Consider the following 21,801-nt stretch of genomic DNA (forward strand, 5'->3'; position numbering starts at 1 on the left):
TCTACCTGACAAATTTACCAACTTTTGACTCTGGATATTTTTACATATTTTATCTTGCTAGTGGCCAGTACATGTTTATTGAGTTCAACTGATTTTATACATGTATATAAGATCTTGGGATAATTGAAGAAGACTGATCACTTCATTCTACTAGTGTTTATCTTTTAAAATATTTTGTCTTTTTCATCTTCTTGTCTTGTTTTTGATCTAGAATAAATCTATTTGGGGGCTTTGAGCAGAATCAATGTTTATTGGCTACACTGGGAAAATTTTTTTTTTACCTATATCTGTTCAGGCTGATGGAGATTAAGGTCATATATAGATATGTACATATTTTAGTCATCATTCTTTTTATCAGTTTATATAGCCCTCAAATACCAACTACCCTATTTATTGACTGAAATGAATCTCAGCTAAATGATAAAACTGAATTCTGGACTCAGACAAGATTCTTAGTAAATATTCATAATTTAATAATTATTATTGTTACAGTTAGTGTGTATTGAGAGCTTAATAAATTCTGCCAATTGGTAAAATCAAGGATGTATCTTATGTAGCTTGATCTTCCACCAACTACTAAAATAGTTCAAGTGAAAGAGAACATATTGTTTTTGGTCACAGTCTTTTCCATTTTGGACTGTGCATATTTTAAGCTTTTGGAAAGATAAGTTAGAATCCAAAGAAGAAAAGGGAGGTTATTATAATCAGAAGAGGGTGTGCAAACACAAAAATGCAATTCATATTCATTTAGGAAAGTGAGAAGATGGCATGATGAGATGCTAGGGATCTGGGTGATGTGGAGCTGAAGAACTGGGGCTTTATCCTATGGGGAAATAATTTATGCTGAGACAGTACAGTCAGCTTTAAATATGGTCACTCTAAGAAAGTGTAGATGGTGTGTTGGTACAGGGATGTGATGGAGAGACTAGAGAGCAAGAAACAGATTTGAGGGCCATTTAGGGAAAGAGTAACAAAGACTCCTATGTTTCTGGCTGGAAAGATCAGCAGTAATAGATACTTACCAACATTAGGGCTTCAAAGGGAAGAAAGAACAGACATAAGGGAATGGGGGAGAGGGTAAAGAATGAGTTCAAAGCCATGTTAAGTTTACAGTACAAATGGAAAACTCAGGTACAGATGTTCAAGTAACAAGTCAGTTTGATGATATAATAGAGAGAAGTCTAGAGTAGAAATACTGGGTAACAATGCAAACGAGAAATGAAAAGGGTATGAGCAAAGGCAGTAGCAGAGAGGATGGTGAAAATGGGACAGAATTAAAATACACATTGAAGTTAGATTCAGTAAGACTAGTGCCAAGTTGATTTAACATTAGAAAAATTCATTGCTCTCACTAAGCACCAGATCCAGAGCTGTTAAAGGTATGTAATTCTGCAGGTACAATTTCTAACCTTTAAATAGAACTGCAATTAAAATTGAGTTTTATAGAATTTTTTTTCTGTATTAGGCTATTAAATGTAAACTGTAGGTCAAAGCACATGTTATCCATTTTTAGTATCCAATGCACCTTGTAGTATGCATATGGCCAATACATGTTTACTGAACTGAACTGACATATCCATGCTGCAACTTTCATTATATCATACATCTTTTTCAGCATACATTTACTGAATGTATGCTATGGGCCAGACCCTGTGACTTTTACTAGGGTAAAAAAGATTTAAAAATAATATTTTCATATTCAAAATGTTGAATCTAGACAAAGACAGGAATATATGTAAGATAACAGTCACTATGATACAAGTAAGCACAGGATGATATGGAATCACAAAAGAGGGATGTATCACCCAACTGTCATCTTCTCATAGGTGATGACATAGAAGCCAAATGTTGATGTTGGATAGGAGTTAATTACGTTTGTTGAGCAGGGGTAGTATACAGCTGGTGGTATCGAGGACATGAGAATGATGCTGTGTGAGCAGGGATTGGACTCTAGGAGATCTTTGAATAACATTGGCAAAATGGTTAAATGATGGAAGGGGGAGAGAAGAGAGAATAATGAACCATGATGATGACTATTCAGGTAGGGACAATATGTCTCAATGTCATGGTGAGGAATTGGAATAAGAGAAAAATAGGAAGAAGAGATAGTTTGAAGAATGGGCTATCAGTTCAACATCCAACACACTGAGTTAGAGATATGTGTTAGTAGGGTAACTACAGTAACAAATAATGATTTAAGTAGCTTAACCTAATAAAAGTTTCTATTTCATCAATGTCACAATTATGGGGGTATGGCAAGAGTCTATGCTCAAAGCAGCCAGTCAAGTACCAAGACTCTTTCCATTCTTTTGTCCACCCTTTTCTAGATCCTTAGAATCATCTCCATGGAGCTTATGGATGAGAAAAAAGAGTGGGAAGATCTAGGTAAAATTATTTTATAGGCCAGACCTGAAAGGAACATGTATCATATCAGCATACATTTCATTGGTTATAAGTCAGTAAGTCACACGTCATACCTGACTCTATGGGAGACTGGGGGATTTAGTCAGCATGGATGCCTTGTAGGGAAAGGAAAACGATTTTGGTGACCACGTTTCAGTCTGCAAGTAGAAATAAAAGTAGATAGCTAGGTTTGAAGTCTATTAATATATTTATGAGTCTTGAACATAAAACAGTGGTAGTTTAAACCATTTTAAATCATGGAAGTGAGTGGAATCTGCAAGTATGATCAAGTATATTGAAAAAAATAAAAACCTCAAGAAAACATCAGCGTTTTACAGATACATAGGAAAAGACCATGAAAAATGAACTGAACATCAATGGCCGGATAAGTAGGAGGAAGACTAGGAGAGAGAATGTCAAAGATATCAAGGGAGGAAAGAATTTTAGCAGAGGGAGTGGTCACAGCCATTATAAACTTTAGGGTAGGTAAGTGACATGGAAACCACTGACCACATTCTGAAACTTTACTTTAGTATGAATTCCTCACATCTTTTAGATGGTTGAGTGACATACAGGAAGGGGACTATGACTGTATCTAGAGCAATAAATTGCCTCGACTTATGATGTCTCAACGTGTTTTAAAACTTAAGATGGTAAAGTTTTCTATAGAACTTAATTGATGAGACTTTAAATTAGCTTTAACAAAAACTTTAAATCTACATCTACAGTTACTTTTCCAGATAAGTTTTGTGTGATGTCGTCTTAAAAAAATAAAAAATAAATAAAAGCCCCTTCTAATTCAACTTACCTGTTATGTTTATAATTTCTGTATTAAATACCTTCCCCAGTCAGATAGCAGCTCTTATGTGGATTCGGAATACATATAAATTATTTATGCATATGTTTTTCATATATGCATGTATATATACAAATACATATATATGATGTTTAATTATATTTAAAATAGTGATAAGAGGAGTTAAGTCGGCGGAGCAACAGGGGGACCCTATGCTTGCCTTGTACCTTGAACACAGATAAATATCAAATCATTCTGAACACCCAAGAAATTGATCTGAAGACTGGGAGAACAAACTGCAGGACTAGAGGGAGAACAGAGGCCATGTTGTAGAAGGTAGGAGGTATAGAGACATGATTCTGGGGAGAAAAGACTAGTGAGTGCTGAGAAAGGAGGGAGCCTTGATCTTGGATAGAGGAGAGAGATAAAGAAAGAGAAAGAAGTACACAGGGGATTAGACAAGAAAAACATTTCCCCAAAACCATGACTGGGAAAACTAGAGTGGCTTACTATCACAAGTTTTTATAAGCAGCAGAGCTCAGAGTCCCAAATTTTAGAAGTTCACACCATTGCCAAGGTTGAGCCTTGCAGGCATAGTGGTGTTCCTACGAAGAAGAAGGTCAGAGGCCTGGAAGTGGACAGCATGGTCTGAGGATCCCCTGGGTCGCACTGAGAGAGACAATTCTCCTTCTTGGAGTGCATTTGGGAGAGGTGGCACTGCCTCTCGGGGGACAAAAGAGTTGGAAGGCACCAATGTGCTGCCCTGTTCATTAGCATAGGAACAGAAACACCCGGCTGAAGGCAGCAAATCTTGGTGCTGGCTTTTTGCTGGGCTTTACCATAAACTCTAAGCTCCTGTGCAATCGTGCGACTGCTTTTGTGGAACAAACCAGCACAAGCCACAGAGTGGTGAGACTGTTCCTCAGAGGATCAGTGTGGGTCTATGCTCCATGGGGTCCCTATAATTTGGAATTTTGAAACCTAGTTGCATGCCTGAGATAAAATACAGGAACACCGTGCTGCCAGGAAGGCAGATGGCTTAGACACAGACAGGGTGAAGACAGGGATCTCACAGAAGCTGGGGACACAAGAGGGGAGATTGTTTGCTCTTCTGTGAGGATTTCCTGAACAGCTGCAAGCACGAACTCCCCATTTGGGGATGGCAGAGGGGGGTGATGCCATCTTACCCCTGCCCATCATCACTGACCAACTATGCTGTTGGTGGGAATGCAAACTGGTGCAGCCTCTCTGGAAAACAGTGTGGAGGGGCCTCAAAAGTTAAAAATAGAACTACCCTATGATCCAGCAATTACACTACTAGGTATTTACCCAAAGGATACAAAAACTTTGATTTGGAGGAACACGTGCACAATGCAACACTGTCAACAATAGCCAAATTATGGAAAGAACCCAAATGTTCAACTGATGAATGGATAATGAAGATGTGTTGTGTGTGTGTGTGTGTGTGTGTATGTATGTATATATATGAATATGTATGTATATACATGTATATATGTATATGTATATATGTGTATATGTATACGTATGTATATATGTATGTGTATATGTATACATGTATATATTTGTATGTATGTATATGTATGTATACATGTATATATGTATATATGTGTATATATATAATGGAATATTACTCATCCATCAAAAAACTGAAATCTTGCCATTTGCAATGACATGAATGGAGCTAGAGTGTATTATGCTAAGTGATATAAGTGAGAAAGACAAATACCATATGATTTCACTCATACGTGGAATTTAAGAAATGAAACAGATAAATATGGTGGGAGGAAGTGATAGGGAAACCATAAAACAGAGTCTTAGCTATAGAGAACAGAGGATTGCTGGAGAGGAGCTGAGTGGGGGGGATGGGCTAAATAGGTGATGGACATTAAGGAAGGCACATGTTATGATGATCACTGGGTGTTACATGTAAGTGAAAATCACTAAATTCTATTCCTGAAACCAATATTACATTATATGTTAACTAACTAGAATTTAAATAAGAATTTGAAAAAAAATGCTTCCCTAACAAAAATAAAACTAAAGCTGAGCTCTCAAAAAACATAAATAAAAAAATACAAAAGAAATAGTGACGGATAAAAGCAAAATATATAAACACCCTGCTAAATAGCTCAAAGTTGTGTTTAAATTATAAAGACCCATGATGCCATTGCTTGGAAATTATGTAGTTTTAAGAAGTAATGCAGATGGGAAGCGGGACATATTATCTGTGTTTTATTTTTTTTTATTTATTTTTTTATTTTTTTTTCAATGTTTTTATTTATTTATGGGACAGACAGAGACAGAGCATGAACGGGGGAGGGGCAGAGAGAGAGGGAGACACAGAATCGGAAACAGGCTCCAGGCTCTGAGCCATCAGCCCAGAGCCTGACGCGGGGCTCGAACTCACGGACCGCGAGATCGTGACCTGGCTGAAGTCGGACGCTTAACCGACTGCGCCACCCAGGCGCCCCCTATCTGTGTTTTAATATCAGTATCTCACATATTTAAACTTTAATAATAAATGTCCTGAAAGCATGAGTATATATTATGTAGCATTGAAAAAACAGTGAAGAAATAGTTTTCAAATGTTCTCTTACCATTGCTCTTTCTTAAAAGAAAAATGTCTTACATTCCCAATACATAAAATAGTTATAAGAGGTGCTCCTATATTTGATGGTTTCCCTTGATACTGACCTGTGGGGCAACTCTGAGAATTCCTAAGTCGAAAGGGGCAGAGTATGAAAACAACTGTTGTGAAGAATGCGCTGTGTGGGGTCAAGATGCTTGAGACTTTTCAATAGGAAAGGTTGAGAGGAAGAAATTAAGCAGGAGCTGGTGGCAGGTCCTCATACTGAAATAAAACAAAATGAAAGAGCTGATGTAGAGTAGCAGAGTGGCACTGAAATGGACCACAGGATAGGCCCAGGCCTGGGAAAAGCTTGAAAGGAGACCTTTGCAGCAGACACAGACAATAAACCAAAACAAGACAAAACATTCCAGATATTCAAACAGGTAAAGCACAAATGATATTTTAGCAACAATGATTAGCATTAAATAAAATGAATGAAACTTTACCTCTTAACTGTAAGAAGAATGAACCATGAAACGCTCTCATCTTGGATTCAAATTCCATTCACATATACTCATTCAAAGTATATCTTGCACCTGTGAGCTGGGCTCTCTGGTTTTTGGTGGGGAGATGAAGAAATGAGACCATTGTCCTTTGGCAGGAATCTTTATTCCTCCTAGAAGAGGAGTGCACATATAAAGATCATGGCAAAGGGGAAGATGTCATCCAAGGGGAGCACAGAAACAGGGCTTCTAAAACTGATACGTGGGTCAAGGCAGACAGGATACTCTCCTAATAGAAAGGACACTTGAACTGGTTTAGTGATATACCAACAAGGGGCACTTTGACAAATTCGACTTCAGCAACACCAACAATGAAAGTAAATTAATACGTTCAATAAAGAAAAGCAAACTCACGTGTATGAACTTCTTAGTCCAGACACTGTAGTCTGCGGTTTCTTTCTGTTATTTCATTGAATGTAGTTGAATACAATTAGCAATGCACTATGACTTGGATACACTTAAAGTGATACTATTCTCACCCCAGATTAATAGGCACTGCTCAGAGGATTTCATCTGGTGACTAAAACTACCCATTAAGTTGTATCCTATCATCACTATTCTCCCAAAAGGAATTCTGTGGTCAGTCTTGAAAGTAATGACTTTTCCTCGACTATACATGGAGGAAAAACAGATGTACCAATTTAAAGTTTCATAATTTTCTGAATAATGTATAGAAATTATTTTCTCAGCTTGTACAGTCTCAAGATGATGATGAATGGTTCATGTCATGAAATGTATCTGTAAGATCAATATTCTTTTGACATTGATGTGTTTAAAAAGGACATTGAAACTCTTTAGGTGTGCAGGCCCTAGGGATTTCACTACTTTATAATCTAATTGAGAAAATACATATAATTATAATTACATATAAAAAAAAGGATTTAAACCCCAATTGTGTCATTTCTATTCTTAGGAGAAGAATCCATTTTTTGTATTTAAAAAATTGTATTTCCTTCTCTCCACCATCAAATTTCTTTGATGATTTTTGTTTAAATGTCCTTTTTTTTCTAATTCCACATAATTCATTAAGACATTAATTATTATTATTACCAATATAAATAATGTAAAGTGACATTTTAAAAGATAGTGGCATTTAATCTTCTAAAATAGATTTATCATCTATTAGAGATAAAAGTACCATGTAAATGATGAAATAGACTTATTTCATTGATATAATTAATCTATTAGTGATGAGGTAACTAATCAACTTTACAAACTGAAAAATTAATGAACCATTATATGATCAGGATAATTTTACTGCATGTGGCATAAATGCACCTTGAACTACCTCTAGCAAACAAGAGTAATTTATTGGCTAACGTAACCAAGGTAAGGACAGAGTTGTCATGAGAGCTCAGGAGTAAAAGTAGTATCCTTTTTAGTCTGCTCCTCTCTTAATGTTGACTTCTCCCATAATTGCTAGACACAGAATTAGTGGTAGTCTCCACCGTTAAAGTACCTCACATCTGAAGCTAAAGGGGAGATAAGAGTTCTTCCCTATTGTCCCACGTTCACAAATCTCAAGGGAAAGATCCTTACTGGTCTCGTCTGAGTCAGATGCTGACTCCAATAACAATAATCACCATGAACAGAGTATCAAAATCTGTAAGAAGATGGCAACTTCCTTTGGAATCATCTAGTTAATACTGGGGCAAGAAAATGGCTAGAATGAGTTGGTGGGAATGTGGTGCACATGTGGCGAATTGCTGCACAGGCAGACAAAACAACAGATGGTTTTTAACAACTGTTTGTTTTGTCTTCCTACTTTCTAATTGGCGACCATTGTCCTAGAAGCATAATTGCACTTATCTTTCTTTTTTCTTTTTCTTTCTTCTTTTTTTTTGTTTTTCTTTCTTTCTTTTTTTTTTTCCAGCACAATAAAAGGGCTTCCACAATTTTAAGGCAGCAAACAGAATAGTTTAACTCATAGATATTGTCAAAGTTACACAGAGAGGAAATCTCAGGTTAATTTCAAAGGAACACTGTTCACTTGAATCTCCTTAAGGGACTTAAAAATACTTCCGAGACAACTAACTTTGTGGTGATGTCATAGGCTGAATGTCTGTGGCCCTCCCCGACCCCAAATTCATATGTTGAAGTGTAACGCCCAAAGTGATGGTATTTAGAGGTAGGGCCCTTGGAAGGTAATTATGTCATGAGGGTGGAGCCCTTATGCCTGAGATTAGTGCCCTTTTAAAGAAGAGACCAGAGAGCTATCTTGATTTTTTTTTTTTTCCATCTTGTAAGGACACTGAAGTCAGCGGTCTGCAACCCAGGAGAGGGCTCTCACCATATAATCTGACCATGCTGGCACCAGAATCTCCTATTTCCCACCTTGAGAGGTGTGAGCAAATGTTTCCGTTGTTGATAAGCCACCTAGTTTACAGTATTTTGTGATAGCAACCCAAGCTGACTGAGACAGATGATAACTAAACTGATATCATGGAAAAATAATATGAAAATTTTACTGTCAGGAGTTTTTTTGTATGCTAAAAAATGTTAAAAAAATATAGTAGCTTAAAGAGAAATTCTATGATACAATGTAACAAAAATAAGTATAGTAATATAAGTAACTATATTACACTGAGGAAAGGTTCAGAAAATATTATCTTTCAATCCTTTAAATACACAGATCTTTTTCTCTCCTAGTTTGAATATATGGTGGCTGTTTACTGTTCAACAATTAGCATTTTCCTTTTGTGCCTGTATTTTGTGAGCTAGATCTATGAGGCCCCAGGGATACAGATGGAGGTTTCTGCAAGTTGGGAACTAGCTACAAAAATAATAAAATAATTAACAAAGAAAGCAAAACATTCTTTCTTTAATCACTTTGCTGTCATTTTGAAAATCTCATACCTGGCCATCATGCAAAAACATCAGATGCTATGGATCTATTCTATGAGAAAACGCCTTAGTTTTTAAGATTGGGTATTTACAAGAATTTAGATTTCCCAACAGAGAAGTCATATATTGGAGCATCACATAAGGTTACTTATTTCATTCCCAAACAAAATAAGTCACCACATTAGAGGGACTTTAGTGGAACCATGCTTAGGTATTTTTTATCTTTGAGCTGTCAAAGAAAATTACTTCTGTCAATATATTTCATTCACTTTTGAAGTACTGATATATTTTCCATTATTTTAAAGCAAATCTTGAAGGAATTGGCAGCTATGTCACTTGCATTCTGCATGAAACTGGACAAAAATGTAGGTGTCCCTCAGTGACGCCAGCTCCTAGCTTTCATCTATTTGTGTGCACATTGTTGCCATCAAAAAAGAATTTGCATTGTATGAGCCCCCTTTTGGAACCTGGAGAGAATGTCAGTGTCTTCAAAATGGAAAAAGCTTTTTTGCCAGGGAAAGCTTCCACTGGAAGACAAATCTTGGTGTTATAGGCACAGGTGGAGCACCTGTGATGCTTGGCAACACATCTGGCTTGGCTGCTTCCTTGAAGAAAGGGGCTCCACATGTCATAATGACTCACTGCCTTCTATACCGGCATGCGATGTCTAAGAGCCTCTGCCAGCAATTCTGGAAGAAACTTCGCCCACTGCCACAGAAAGATCAACTTTATCAGAGCCCAGAATTCAAAATCACTCATTTCAGCATGTTCTGTCAAGGGATGAAAGAAGAATGTGCGTGTCTTTGCTACATGTTCCAAAAGCAAAACTTTTAAGTGCTTGATTGTACTTTGGGAAAGAGTTTTATCCTTTTTGCTTGTTTGTTTTGTTTTCTCTACTTCTCTTTTATTGATTTATTTATCATATTTTATGGAGGGGGACAGACAAAAGATAAAGTGCTATAAAGGAAAACCTACTCAGAACTACTTGACAAGGAGGAGTTGATCCATATCTTGGCTAAGGAAAAGATATATGTGACAATATGAATGAGGTAATTCATTCCAGACAGAGCCTTGACCTATGGATGCTGCTAACAACAACACAAAACAAAACAAATATACAATCCCCATCCCTCCTTCAAACCACCACTGCAACAAATACAAACTATTGCATCCAGGCCACCCATCCTGAACCAAAGACTAGAATTAGGCAACTAGCCTAAATTTATAAATGCTGAGAAAATCATGTTTTTAGTCTGTACTGAGTGTGGTAGAGTCCTGGCAAATTCTCCATGTAAAGAGATCAACAGATCCCTGGAAAAATTAGAGAGACCTCCCAAGGTTACTTTTCTCAAACAAACTCAAATATTGAAATCTGCATCAATAATCCTCTTCTTGTCGACAAAGAGCATTGCTGTGGCAGACTTTGACCTCTATGACTTCAGGACAAAGAATGTGCTATGCCAGGATTTCAAATCAGGAAGTCCCAGAGAATTCAGTTGTTACTTGACAATACACCCTCGCCTGCAAAAGCCATATATGAAAACATTGATTCTACTCATATGTCTTTGTAAATGAGGTTATTAGCATATGGAGTCACTTAAACAAACTACTGAAAATATCAAACTTAGATGCCAAGGACAACATGAATGCCTCCCAATTAAGGACAATTCCATATTTTTTAAAGCTGAATGATATAGTCTTGTTGACATTTTCCTTGGGGCAGAATTTTTTACTTTTAATTTTTTTTAATGTTTATTTGTTTTTGAAAGAGAGAGTCAGAGACAGAGAGAGAGAGAGAGAGAGAGAGAGACTAGGAGTACGAGCAAGGGAGGGGCAGAGAGAGAGGGAGGCAGCATCTGAAACAGGCTCCAGGCTCTGAACTGTCAGTACACAGCCCAACATGGGGCTTGAACTCACAAGTCGTGAGATCATGACCTAAGACAAAGGTGGACACTTAACTGACTGAGCCACCCAGATGCCCCTAGAATTTATTTGTTATATTTGCAAAATTTGGATCTTAAATTTTGGATGACTTAAAATTTTTAGTAAGTGTCCATTAATTATATTTATAAACACATGGAACCAAGAAAGACAGAAATCTTTGAAGATTACTTTCATGTTTTGTCTCTACAATTTTGTGATTGAATAGTCACATATAACAGTTACTAAGTTACAGTTCCCAAACTTAAGTAGGCAAATGAACAGCAACCTGGACCACTCACTTTCTCCAGAAAGCTTTGTTTCTAGGTCTCCAGGGAGGCAATCTGAACTTCTTCACACATTGGATTTACAACCCTGTCATGCCCTTTTCCTCTCGGTGGATGACGTTGATTTCTTCACAGAGAAGTTTCTTCAACTCCTATCACCAAACCTGTAAACTAATATGCATCTGTAAATCTACTCTTCCTCCTTTCTCTGCATTTATTGTGACTTTTGGTACAAATGGCTGGAATCCAGAGGGGGCAGTGCTCTAACTTCGACCAAGCTAATGATAACACTTACGAGATGGCAGATCATCCAGATATCAGTGTTCCTAAGAGCCTGGGTAGAGTTGAGTTATCCTACCAGTGTGATCTCTTCAAATTGGGACTGATATGGGAGAGAAAACTAAATTTCTTTTTCCTTCAAGTCATGATATTATAGGGTTCTTTTGTTACAGTAATTTAGCTTTTACTCTAATTAATTCACTAAGGTTCTGTCACTTTCGGTATGATCTCATGTATTGCAGTGGCTTCGCTTATTTTCAAATGTTACCAATTCTGGTATCAATCTCCACAGCCCAGAGCTGCATATCTAAATGCCCCATTGGATACTTGGATAAGCCATAGAAATTAAAATTCAATAAGCCCAAACCTTAATTGATCTCTTTTAACTCAAAGTTTTCTTTCTTCACTGTAGTCCTTCTGAATGGGGGGTGCCATCAGGAACCCAGTGGCTTAGGATAGAAATCTTAGATTAACCTTCAACTTTTCTCTTTCTCATACCACTCACATACAAATAGTAAAATTATATCTACTTCCAAAAGTCTCATAAAACAAACCAGTTCTCTGTACATCCCTTGTCAAGAATATAGAACACTATTATATCTTCCTTGTGTTGCTACAACTGACCTCTTACCGCTTTCCCTCATTACAGTCTTGTCCCTCTCTAGTTCATTCTCCACAGTGCTTAAAGTAAGATTTCCACAAGGCAAATCGAACTCAAAATTGTGCAAAGACTCTCCAAAGTTCTTGAACAGAGTCAAGCTTTCTTAGTAGGGCTTACAAGGTCCTGCGTAACCTGGCCCTTGATCACTTTTCCAATGTTATCTCTTGTTCCTGCATTCTTCATATGTCATGTTCTAGCTACGTGAGCCTCTTGGAGTTCTGCAACTGCTCTCTCTTAAAATACAACTTCCAATGATCTCTTTCCTATGCTAAAAGCAAACTCCTCCTCCTCATCAAGTGGCTAATGACTACTTCTTCAGGTTTCAACTTAGAGGCAGATTCCACAAAAATCATTCTTAATTCTTTCAAGCCTGGGCTCGATGCTCCTCCTATGTGAAAGAGTGTGCTGCCTTCACAGTAAATAGCGCCAGTCATATTGCATTATAATATCTCTTTACTGTTCCTCCTGTCACTGGAGGAGACAAAGTTTATCTTACCTATTCTGTATGCTCTATACTCTGCTACCCCCACGTCTATTAGTAGCACATAGTAGAAGTTCAACAATGACAATAAATAGGAATAAATTGTGCACATCCTTTTGCTTGAGTTTGTTTTAACACACTTTCTTGGGAAGAGTTGATAGCTTTTATTAACTTCTCAGAAAAGTCCATGGCTTCAAAACAATGATGAGGTGACTGGGTGGCTCAACTGGTTAAGTGCTGACTTTGGTCCAGGTCATGATCTCACAGTGTGTGGGTTCGAACCCTGCGTGGGGCTCTGTGCTGCTGACAGCTCAGAGCTTGGAGCCTGCTTTGGCTTCCGTGTCTCCCTCTCTCTCTGCTCCTCCCCTGCCCATGCTCTGTATCTGTCTCCCAAAAAATAATTAAATGTTAAAAAAAAAAAAAGCATCCTTGCATGCCTGCAGTATGCTAACTGTTATAACATCGTAAGATACAGCCTTTCAAAATTCTAACAGAGTATATAAAAATAACCTTTCCTCCATATATCTGTACAAATGGCCAATTCAAATAACCACAGATCATTATTCCTTTACTTCAATACTGAAAAATATACAAATATCACTTCCTTAACACACATGGACATGCACACATGGATGGACACACACACAAACACACAATACACTTTTTGGAAATACCTTTTGTAGCAATGAACAAGGGAATTGCCATGAAAACTTCGAAGGCTTTCAAGAAACTATGGTTCAAAAGCACAAGAGGAAAAAAAGTCATGAAAATCAAAAATAGTTCAGTGGATTTGGTTCAGGGACAAAATCAAGATTGGGTTGGTTTACTTGGGTTTTAAACTTTTTGTTTGTTTGATTTATTTTTTGCAATAGACTCACAAGAAGTTGCAAAAATAGTACAGAGAGGTTCCATTTGCTCATCACCCAGCTTCTCCCAGTGGTAACATTTCACATAACTATACTGTATTATCAAAACCAAGATGAGTTACTGTTTATTAATTTTCTCAATAGAAAATATTCTGTTTCATAACTGAATCTCTTATTTTTACTATGTGAAACTATCTAAAATTTTATTAATTCAGTAATCATTTGCATTGTATTTATTGAGCATTTTCACATGTATCAGAGACTATATTAAGTATTTCAAATTCCGAAAATGAATCCCATGGAGTAGATATTAATATTCCCCAGTATATAGATATCTGATGAAACTAAAGCACAGAGAGGTTGAGCAACGTGTTAAGGTCACACAGGCAGTGAGTATGAGGGCCAGGCTTAGGAATGTAGTTCTGCCTGACTTCAAAGCCTGCGGGACTAAAGCACCACACATGAATGATGATCTGCTTCCAAAAACGCTTTCTGTCTTTGGAAGAGTTAAAGATTAATTGACCATCTCTCATTATGAATTAGATTAAACTGCCTATACGCTTGCTTGCATTCTTCTAAAACAGATCTAAGATCTATGTCGCTTGAGTAAGAGAGGAAAATCAGGAAAGAAAGAAAAAAAGGAAGATTATGTTTTACCACACCCCAGTGGGTGGAAGGCCAGGAGGGAAAAGCAAAGGAAAGAAAGGGAGGCAGGTTGTTTCCAAGGCACCTATATGTAAGGTTCACCTAGGAAGACAGAAAAGTGGTAGGAAACTGAAGGATAACATCAGATATCTCAAAGTACTGCCCCAAACACGTTCTGAATCCAAGAAGAATTCAAGTCTTTTCATCATATCCTTGCAATACAGTCCCTCCCGGATCCGGACTCAAGACACTTTACAAGCACATTAATCTTTCATTCCAGATTTTATGGGTCAATTCTAACTCTGATTATTCCGGCCTCATAGGTTCTAGACATAAAACATAAATATCCTGAAAATTTCCGTATTATGTATTAGCTTGACAAAATTGTCAAATTATATCTCAATTTTTCATATGAGATTATTTCATGGCAACTGTCACCCATGTCCTGGTCCAGACCAAACACTTCCATGCTTTGTCCCTTCGGCCATCATAAGGTCAGATTATTTTGATTAATTTGGTATTTAAACTAAACATAAAGATAGTTTTAACATCCCTTTTCTGTGATGATGCATTTTGAAATCCTATCGCTTTCTATATTGCTTGGAGATTCAAACTGTTCCAAAGGTAGGATTTGCCTGTACTCTCGGATTTGACTGTAAACACCTTATCCTGTAAACATTTTTCTTTCAGAGTAGTTCATGGTGAGAAAAAATCCATCATTTCATTCTTAGCATAATTGGTAGTATACATCACAAGGCAAATTCCTCCTTCCTCCTGTTATTGGCAGATGTCTTAATTAATCTTTCTTTCATATTAATGAAAGCCTCAACTGCAGGACTTCCCCAACTCTTAAAAAAAAATCTTCAGTAAAGTTAATAACCTTAGAGAGTTTGCAAAGCTACTATGGAATTTACAGAACAAAGCTGTGAAGAGCCACAGGCCTTCTCTAATAAAGACATCGCTTGTTTCTACTGTATGGTTTTGCTTACACAGCTTTATAGACGTTCTCTCTGTCTTGAGGGTACTAAGCCCATTCAAATGCCCTATTTTTCTTCTAATTGCTTTTCTGCCACTGGCTTGTTAGCAAGTCTCACCATCACACACACACACACACACACACGCACATGCACATACACACACACTCCCTTCCCCCACTACAGTATTTACCTCCATCCCATCAAGTTCATCTGCTTCAGGATGCAGGAAACACACTGCTCCTTAAAACTCCAGCAGAAATGTGCATATCTGAACTTTCCTGCTATTTTTATAAGCTCTGTCAGTTTCGCCTTCTCTTTTCTTTGTGTTCTGTGATATTCAGCACTTTCTGCAAAGAATGTAATGAAAAAAATAAGAAGATCAAAGAAGGTGCTTATCGCCAGCGACATGTCCAAACAGGCACTCTGGCCTTCTCTAATATGCTCATCTAATTTGCTCCTGAGCCCAGGCCTGGAAGAAAAGCATCTTGAGGAAGTTTTCTTCCATGGGCTGAGCCATCTGCTAATGCGGGGCTGTGCCAGTAATTTACAAGTAATGGTTTACAGCTGTGAACCCTGGCTTCTGAGCTGTTTTGGTCATTTAGTAATTACAACAGTTTCATTAACATTTAAAGGGAATAGTCTGCTCAATATCAATTAGGGACTATCTGCAACCATGTAGCTCCATTTTCATATTTGCATTTGACATTTAATATTCTGCACACATAAATTCTTGGTCTTGAAAATGCATTGCCACAGAAGGTCAAAATTAATCCAGAGCCCATTTCTACCTAGCTCTACTAAGCTTTAGGAAATATTTCTGCAGAGAGTGGGAACATAAAAGGTTATTTTGGGGCGGTTTTACACATCTGAACATTTAAGTACTTTTCCCCACCACTAAAGTTAAGGTTACAGAGTTCTCCTCAATTCTTGTTATATCTCCTGTATTCTGGGGACATTCCAGACTTATCTGAGGCAGATTTGCATAGTATTAAGCAGAAAGATGACTTCTATTACTTGCAAATCTTACATAACTGCGGTGATATTTAACTTTAATTTTTGAGGGTATTGGGGGGTGCTGTGGATTTCAACACTTAATAAATAGAACAAGACTACGACCAAAAAAAAAAAGTCTTTCAAAGATCATTTACATCAGGAAATAGGTTTTGATCTCTAATTAAATTGTTGAGCAAAGGGTGCTTATGCTAGGGTTTATGTCAGAAGAAACAAGAGCTCCATGGTGATTTGAATTTCATGTGGCTGAGGATGGCCCAAGAATTTGATCCCTGATGGTAAGTGATTTTCATAGAGGGCAGAGTGAGAAAGATAGAACAAATTCTGACGGAGCTGAAGGTAGAAAATCCGAAGCTCCTATCAGGAGAGAGAGGAATGGTTTGAGATTATGAGGGGCAGATCACAGAAGTTGTCACTAAGAGTGGTTTCAGTGACAGAGGTTAAGACAGTTCGAGCTGAAGTCTGGGGTTTCTTTTGACTCTTCATTCCCAGGGTCTGCCTGTGATGCACGGTGAATCATCGAGCATGTACCATTATTCCAAGAGTCTGAGATAGGGAAGAGGCCACTGAATGAAAGGAGAGTTAATAAGAGCTCTTTGAAAGACAACCCCGTGGACCAGTATAATTGGATCCCATATGGGTGTTGCAGATAGGAAACATGACTTACCTGATGGGGCAGAGTCTGCACCGTGCGATGTGTTAATGTGCATCTAATGTATGGTTTTTAAATAATGCAAAACAGATCAACTTGCATGCACAACAATGAGGATTAGGATACTAGATAAAAAGGAAAACAGTCTTCTGTCAAGTGGAGAAGATCAAGATTCATAAATAGCTGACGCCGGTACCTGCTATAATAGGAAGGCTTGCTGTGTTGCCTTCAGATATTTAGTCTCTACCTGAGCTTCAGCAGGTTTTTAAAACAGGCCTTCCTGCTAGACCAGCTTTTCTAATTCCTTCTGATAGCCAAGCTGATATTCCAGATACCTTATGTTCCCCTTCTGTTTATCTAGAAATGTTCCCATGAAAGTCTGAGTGTCTAAAACTATTCACAATCTTCTGCTTCTCAAGCAGATAGAGTGACCTTAGGAACACAGGTAAGGTGAAAATCAGTAGTGATGGTGGAGAATCTGTGTGTGCTAGGGCCTTGAGGTTTGGAAAGAAGCCCTACTTCCCACCTCTTAGGAACTCAGCCGTGAGCAGGTTAAGAGGTGGAAAGGAGCAGTGCCAGCAAGTAGGGAAATATTCTGACCAGATCGTTTAGATGGTCTTCAGCATTTGTATCATGTAATTCGTGTAATCCGCTGAAAATCAGGCATAGTTTACAAAACAAATCATTCAGGGCCAGTTTCATTCAGCATACATAAATGACATTGTCTCACATATTCCTTGGCCCCGGCAGAATGTACTTTCAATGACTACCCATTGCTTATTAGACCCATCCAGAAGGTTTGCTCTATCTTGTCAAACACTTTATGATTAACTTCATATCACTACCCATCTCCAGTTGGTTTGTGTATTTATAATACTTTTATACCCTCCCCCCCTCCTCAACTAGAGTATTCAAGAGGACAGAGTCAGAATCTTCTACTTTTCGATCCTCAAAGTTCCCACCTGGGCCCAGAAAGTCATTACCAGCTCTCAAAATATGTTCAGGCAAGCAAAAAAGGAGGCCTAATGATCAGGGAAATCAATGAAGATAAATAAATAAATCCAGCCTCCAAGACTGAAGGTCAGGAGCATGACTTTAGTTTCTAAAAAATCTAGAGCACAGAGTGATACAAAGTCCCACACACGGGAATTGGAGACCCTAAGTTACCACAGGAACGTGGATCTTGGGACCAGGGACACATTCCTCAGTTTGTCAGGTCATCAGATAAGCAACTTATTCCATTGGCTCATGCTTATAGAAAGGGAGCTTAGTGTCTTTTTTGGAACTTCAGGCATTTGAAGCAGATGGATGGAATCAGAGCCCTGATTCCAGAGGTCATGTTTCTGGACAAAGGGATATTCAAAAAAAGAAAGAAAGGAAAGGAAAGGAAAGGAAAGGAAAGGAAAGGAAAGGAAAGGAAAGGAAAGGAAGAAAGAAAGAAAGAAAGAAAGAAAGAAAGAAAGAAAGAAGAAAGAAAAAAAGAAAGAAGAAAGAAAGAAAAAGAAGAAAAGAAAAAAGAGGTTTATAGGACATGTGAATAATTAACAATATATTAAAAAGCTCTGTCTGGGGGCACCTGAGTGTCTCAGTTGGTTAAGCATCTGACTCTTGATTTTGGCTCAAGTCATGATCTCACAGTGTGTGGGATCCAGCCCCCTGGTGGGCTCCACACTGACAGTATGGAGCCTGCTTGGGATTCTCTCTCTCCCTCTTTCTCTGTCCCTCCTCTGTGTGCTCTCTCCCTGTCTCTTTCTCAAATAAATAAACAACAACAACAACAAAAAGCAAGCTGTATCTGGATTTCATTAACCTTGGTAAACAGCAGGCTAGCTCTGATATCTTAGGGCAAAGTCAGTCACAGTTCTGGGGTCCAGGGAAAGATTGTGATAAAGAGGTCCTACAGTAGCTAGCAAAGATCAATTTAAAAGCTTGGGTTGTGATGAACAAATATTTCAACCCTAGAAGAAACTGACAGAAAGTAGTCAAGGGCTCAGTAATGTAATGAGAAGAGGAGAGGAGAACTAAGACCCAAAAAGTGGAGTGGTAGGTCATTACAGGAATAAAAATGAGCCTGATTCTAAGTCCATGCAGACTAATCTATAGCTTCTCAAGTTACCTGAGTCTCAGGTTGGGGTGAGCCGTCATCATGGGTAGAACTGAAGCTATAAGATAATGGCTTTGGCCATCCTGGAGGGATACCGAGTCACTTATGACCATAATCTCTTCGTGGTTGATCAAATTGCAATCTGAACCACATTTAACCAAGAAAAATTTTAAAACTTTACAAAGCTTATGTGTGCTTTCATTTTTCCCTCTGTATTAATCATGGTTATCAGCTGCTGGGCTGTGAAAATGCATAAGCCTCCACAGTTAAGCAAAATAGTGTCTTATATCTTATTCAACCATGACTCCATGCAGCCACATCCAGCGACCTGGCTATTTCCAGATTTGCCTTCACTTTTCTCTACATTCAAGCAAGACTGGGTGGGGACCAAGAAGAAGGGATCAGTACCATTGGTCCAGGACAGAAATCAGTCAGATGTCAGCTGGTGGTTGGAACCAGAGCCCAAATATGACATTGGGGAAAAGGATATTTCATATTTCTGTCTATAGCACATGGAAGCTAAGCAATGTTGTCTATTAGTTGCAAAAGAGAAAGGGATATTGGTGTAGTAAATGACTAACACATTTTCTCTTGAAATTATGGAATGCCCAGATAACTATAGAATGGAAGAAAGAAGGAAGAGACATGTGTTAAGGTAGATATAATCCCTCACTCCCCAAATGGTAAGACTATAGTCTAGAAAACTATATAGGTTAAACTTTATATAGGTAGTACTTGTCAGAGCTCAGGCTGAACTCAAATGTGTCTGTTTCTCAACAACGTACCAGAAGTCTTTAGTGAGTTTTTTTTTTTTTATAACATAATGAGGATCAGAGATCAGATTCAGACAAGTCCATGTGAATCTATAATGAATGTGCTTTTGCCACTCATTTGCTTGTGTTTCTGAATTAGTAACCTCTCAAGCTGTGTCCTCAACTCTAAAATGGAGCTTTGGGGGCTCCTGGGTGGCTTAGTCAGTTGAGCGTCCCACTTCGGCTCAGGTCATGATCTCACGGTTCGTGGGTTTGAGCCCCGCATCCGGCTCTGTGCTGACAGCTCAGAGCCTGGAGCCTGCTTCGGATTCTGTGTTTCCCTTTCTATCTGCTCCTCCCCTGCTCTCTCTCTCTCTCTCTCTCTCTCTCTCAAAAATAAATAAAGATTTTAAAAGATTTTAAAATAAAATGGAGCTTTGATAATATTTGCAGCTTTGTAATATCAAATAAATAATAAACTATTCCTAAAACCTTCCTGAATATTGAAATTACCTAGGATGATCATAAAAAGCACATACATTTCAATAACATCTTTCAAATTCTGATACATAGGGTCTGAATTGAAGCCTGGGCATTTGTAGTTTTAGGAAATGGCCTGAGACAGCTGGTGAAACACAGAACCGAGGTACATACATCAATGCAGTTCTTATCACTTAATAGCTGTTGTTATTAAAGTTGCAGGCCTGGATGCTTATATATCTGCTCTGAAAGTCCCACCATTAATCACCATTTATCCATTAGGCTATTCCTATTAGTTCATGTTACATTCTCTGGAGCCCTCTGCAGTATTGGGTCACAATTTATTACTTAGTTTTTACTATGAGAATACTGAAATTTGTCTTTCAGATGGATTTTATTTCTTTTTTTTAAGTTTATTTATTTTGAGAAAGAGAGGAAGAGAGTGAGGGAGGGGCAGAGAAAGAGAGGGAGAGAGAGAATTCCAAGTAGACTCCATGCTGCCAGTACAGAGCCCAATGTGGGGCTCAAACTCATAAACTGTGAGATATGACCTGAGCTGAGATCGAGTCAGATGCTTAACTGACTGAGCCACCCTGGTGCCCTGTCTTTCAGATGGATTTTTATAACTTGAGACTGAGCCCTTAACTTCAAGCAGAGAAACTAGATCTGGGATAATTTATTTTTTTAAGTTTATTTATTTTGAGAGAGAGCAAGAGAGCAAAGGACGACCAGAGAGAGAGAGGGAGAGAGAGAATACCGAACAGACTCCATACTGTCAGCAAAGAACCCAAAGTGGGGCTCAAACTCATAAACTGTGAGATCATGACCTGAGCTGAGATCAAGAGTCTGACGCTTAACCAACTGAGCCACCCAGGTGCCCCTGGGCTAATTTAAGTAGGAAAAAAATGCCTACAGCATGTTGGATGATTCAGAATCTCTCAGAGGGGGAAGGCATGGACTAGAGAAACAGGAATTTGTTTAATAACTCTCACCTCACAATCCTGTGAAAACTCTACTGTTGCTGGATTCAAACCCTACTCCTTGCTCCTCTGATTCCACCAAAACTCTGTCTAGGCCCTCGTAGGATTTGTCCCCAAGTCACTTGCATGTATCTTAGCTACAAGGGAAGCTGAAGAAGTGAGATTCCGATTACTTCAGCCTCTTTCACAACACATGAGGTATGAAATTTCTCAAACATGAAAGAGTATCCAGCTACATCATAAAGAGTAAAAATTATCCACCATAACACCCTTTCTAATGGCTACCTCACTCTGGTGTCAGACTGAGGGGATGCTGCAAAATTGAGGACAGATGGTGGTGATAGTTACAAAATGATATAAAAGTAGTTAATACCACTGAATTTTACACTTAAAAATAGTTAAGTTAGTAACCTTTATGTTATATATATTTATATAATTATTTATTATATTATATTTATGTTATATATATATATGTATTACTACAATAAAAAATGGGGTAAACTATTAGTT

General features: G+C 38.0%; 2 long non-coding RNA genes across 2 annotated transcripts in view; one reads left to right on the plus strand and one right to left on the minus strand.

The window, feature by feature from the left end:
* The window catches only part of LOC147581086 (uncharacterized), a 57,659-nt gene that overhangs the window by 24,919 nt on the left and 10,939 nt on the right, over positions 1 to 21,801 (plus strand). The gene's annotated exons all lie outside the window — the stretch shown is intronic.
* LOC147581087 (uncharacterized) lies at positions 5,754 to 13,550 on the minus strand. Its single transcript, XR_015250835.1, has 4 exons — positions 13,499 to 13,550; positions 11,406 to 11,574; positions 6,296 to 6,465; positions 5,754 to 6,071 (listed from the first exon to the last, which is right to left on the minus strand). It is a non-coding gene; the product is annotated as an uncharacterized LOC147581087 (long non-coding RNA).

This window comes from Puma concolor, chromosome B2, assembly GCF_028749965.1.
Source record: "Puma concolor isolate L17-30 chromosome B2, mPumCon1.1.hap2, whole genome shotgun sequence".
NCBI classification, from domain to species: Eukaryota; Metazoa; Chordata; class Mammalia; order Carnivora; family Felidae; genus Puma; species Puma concolor.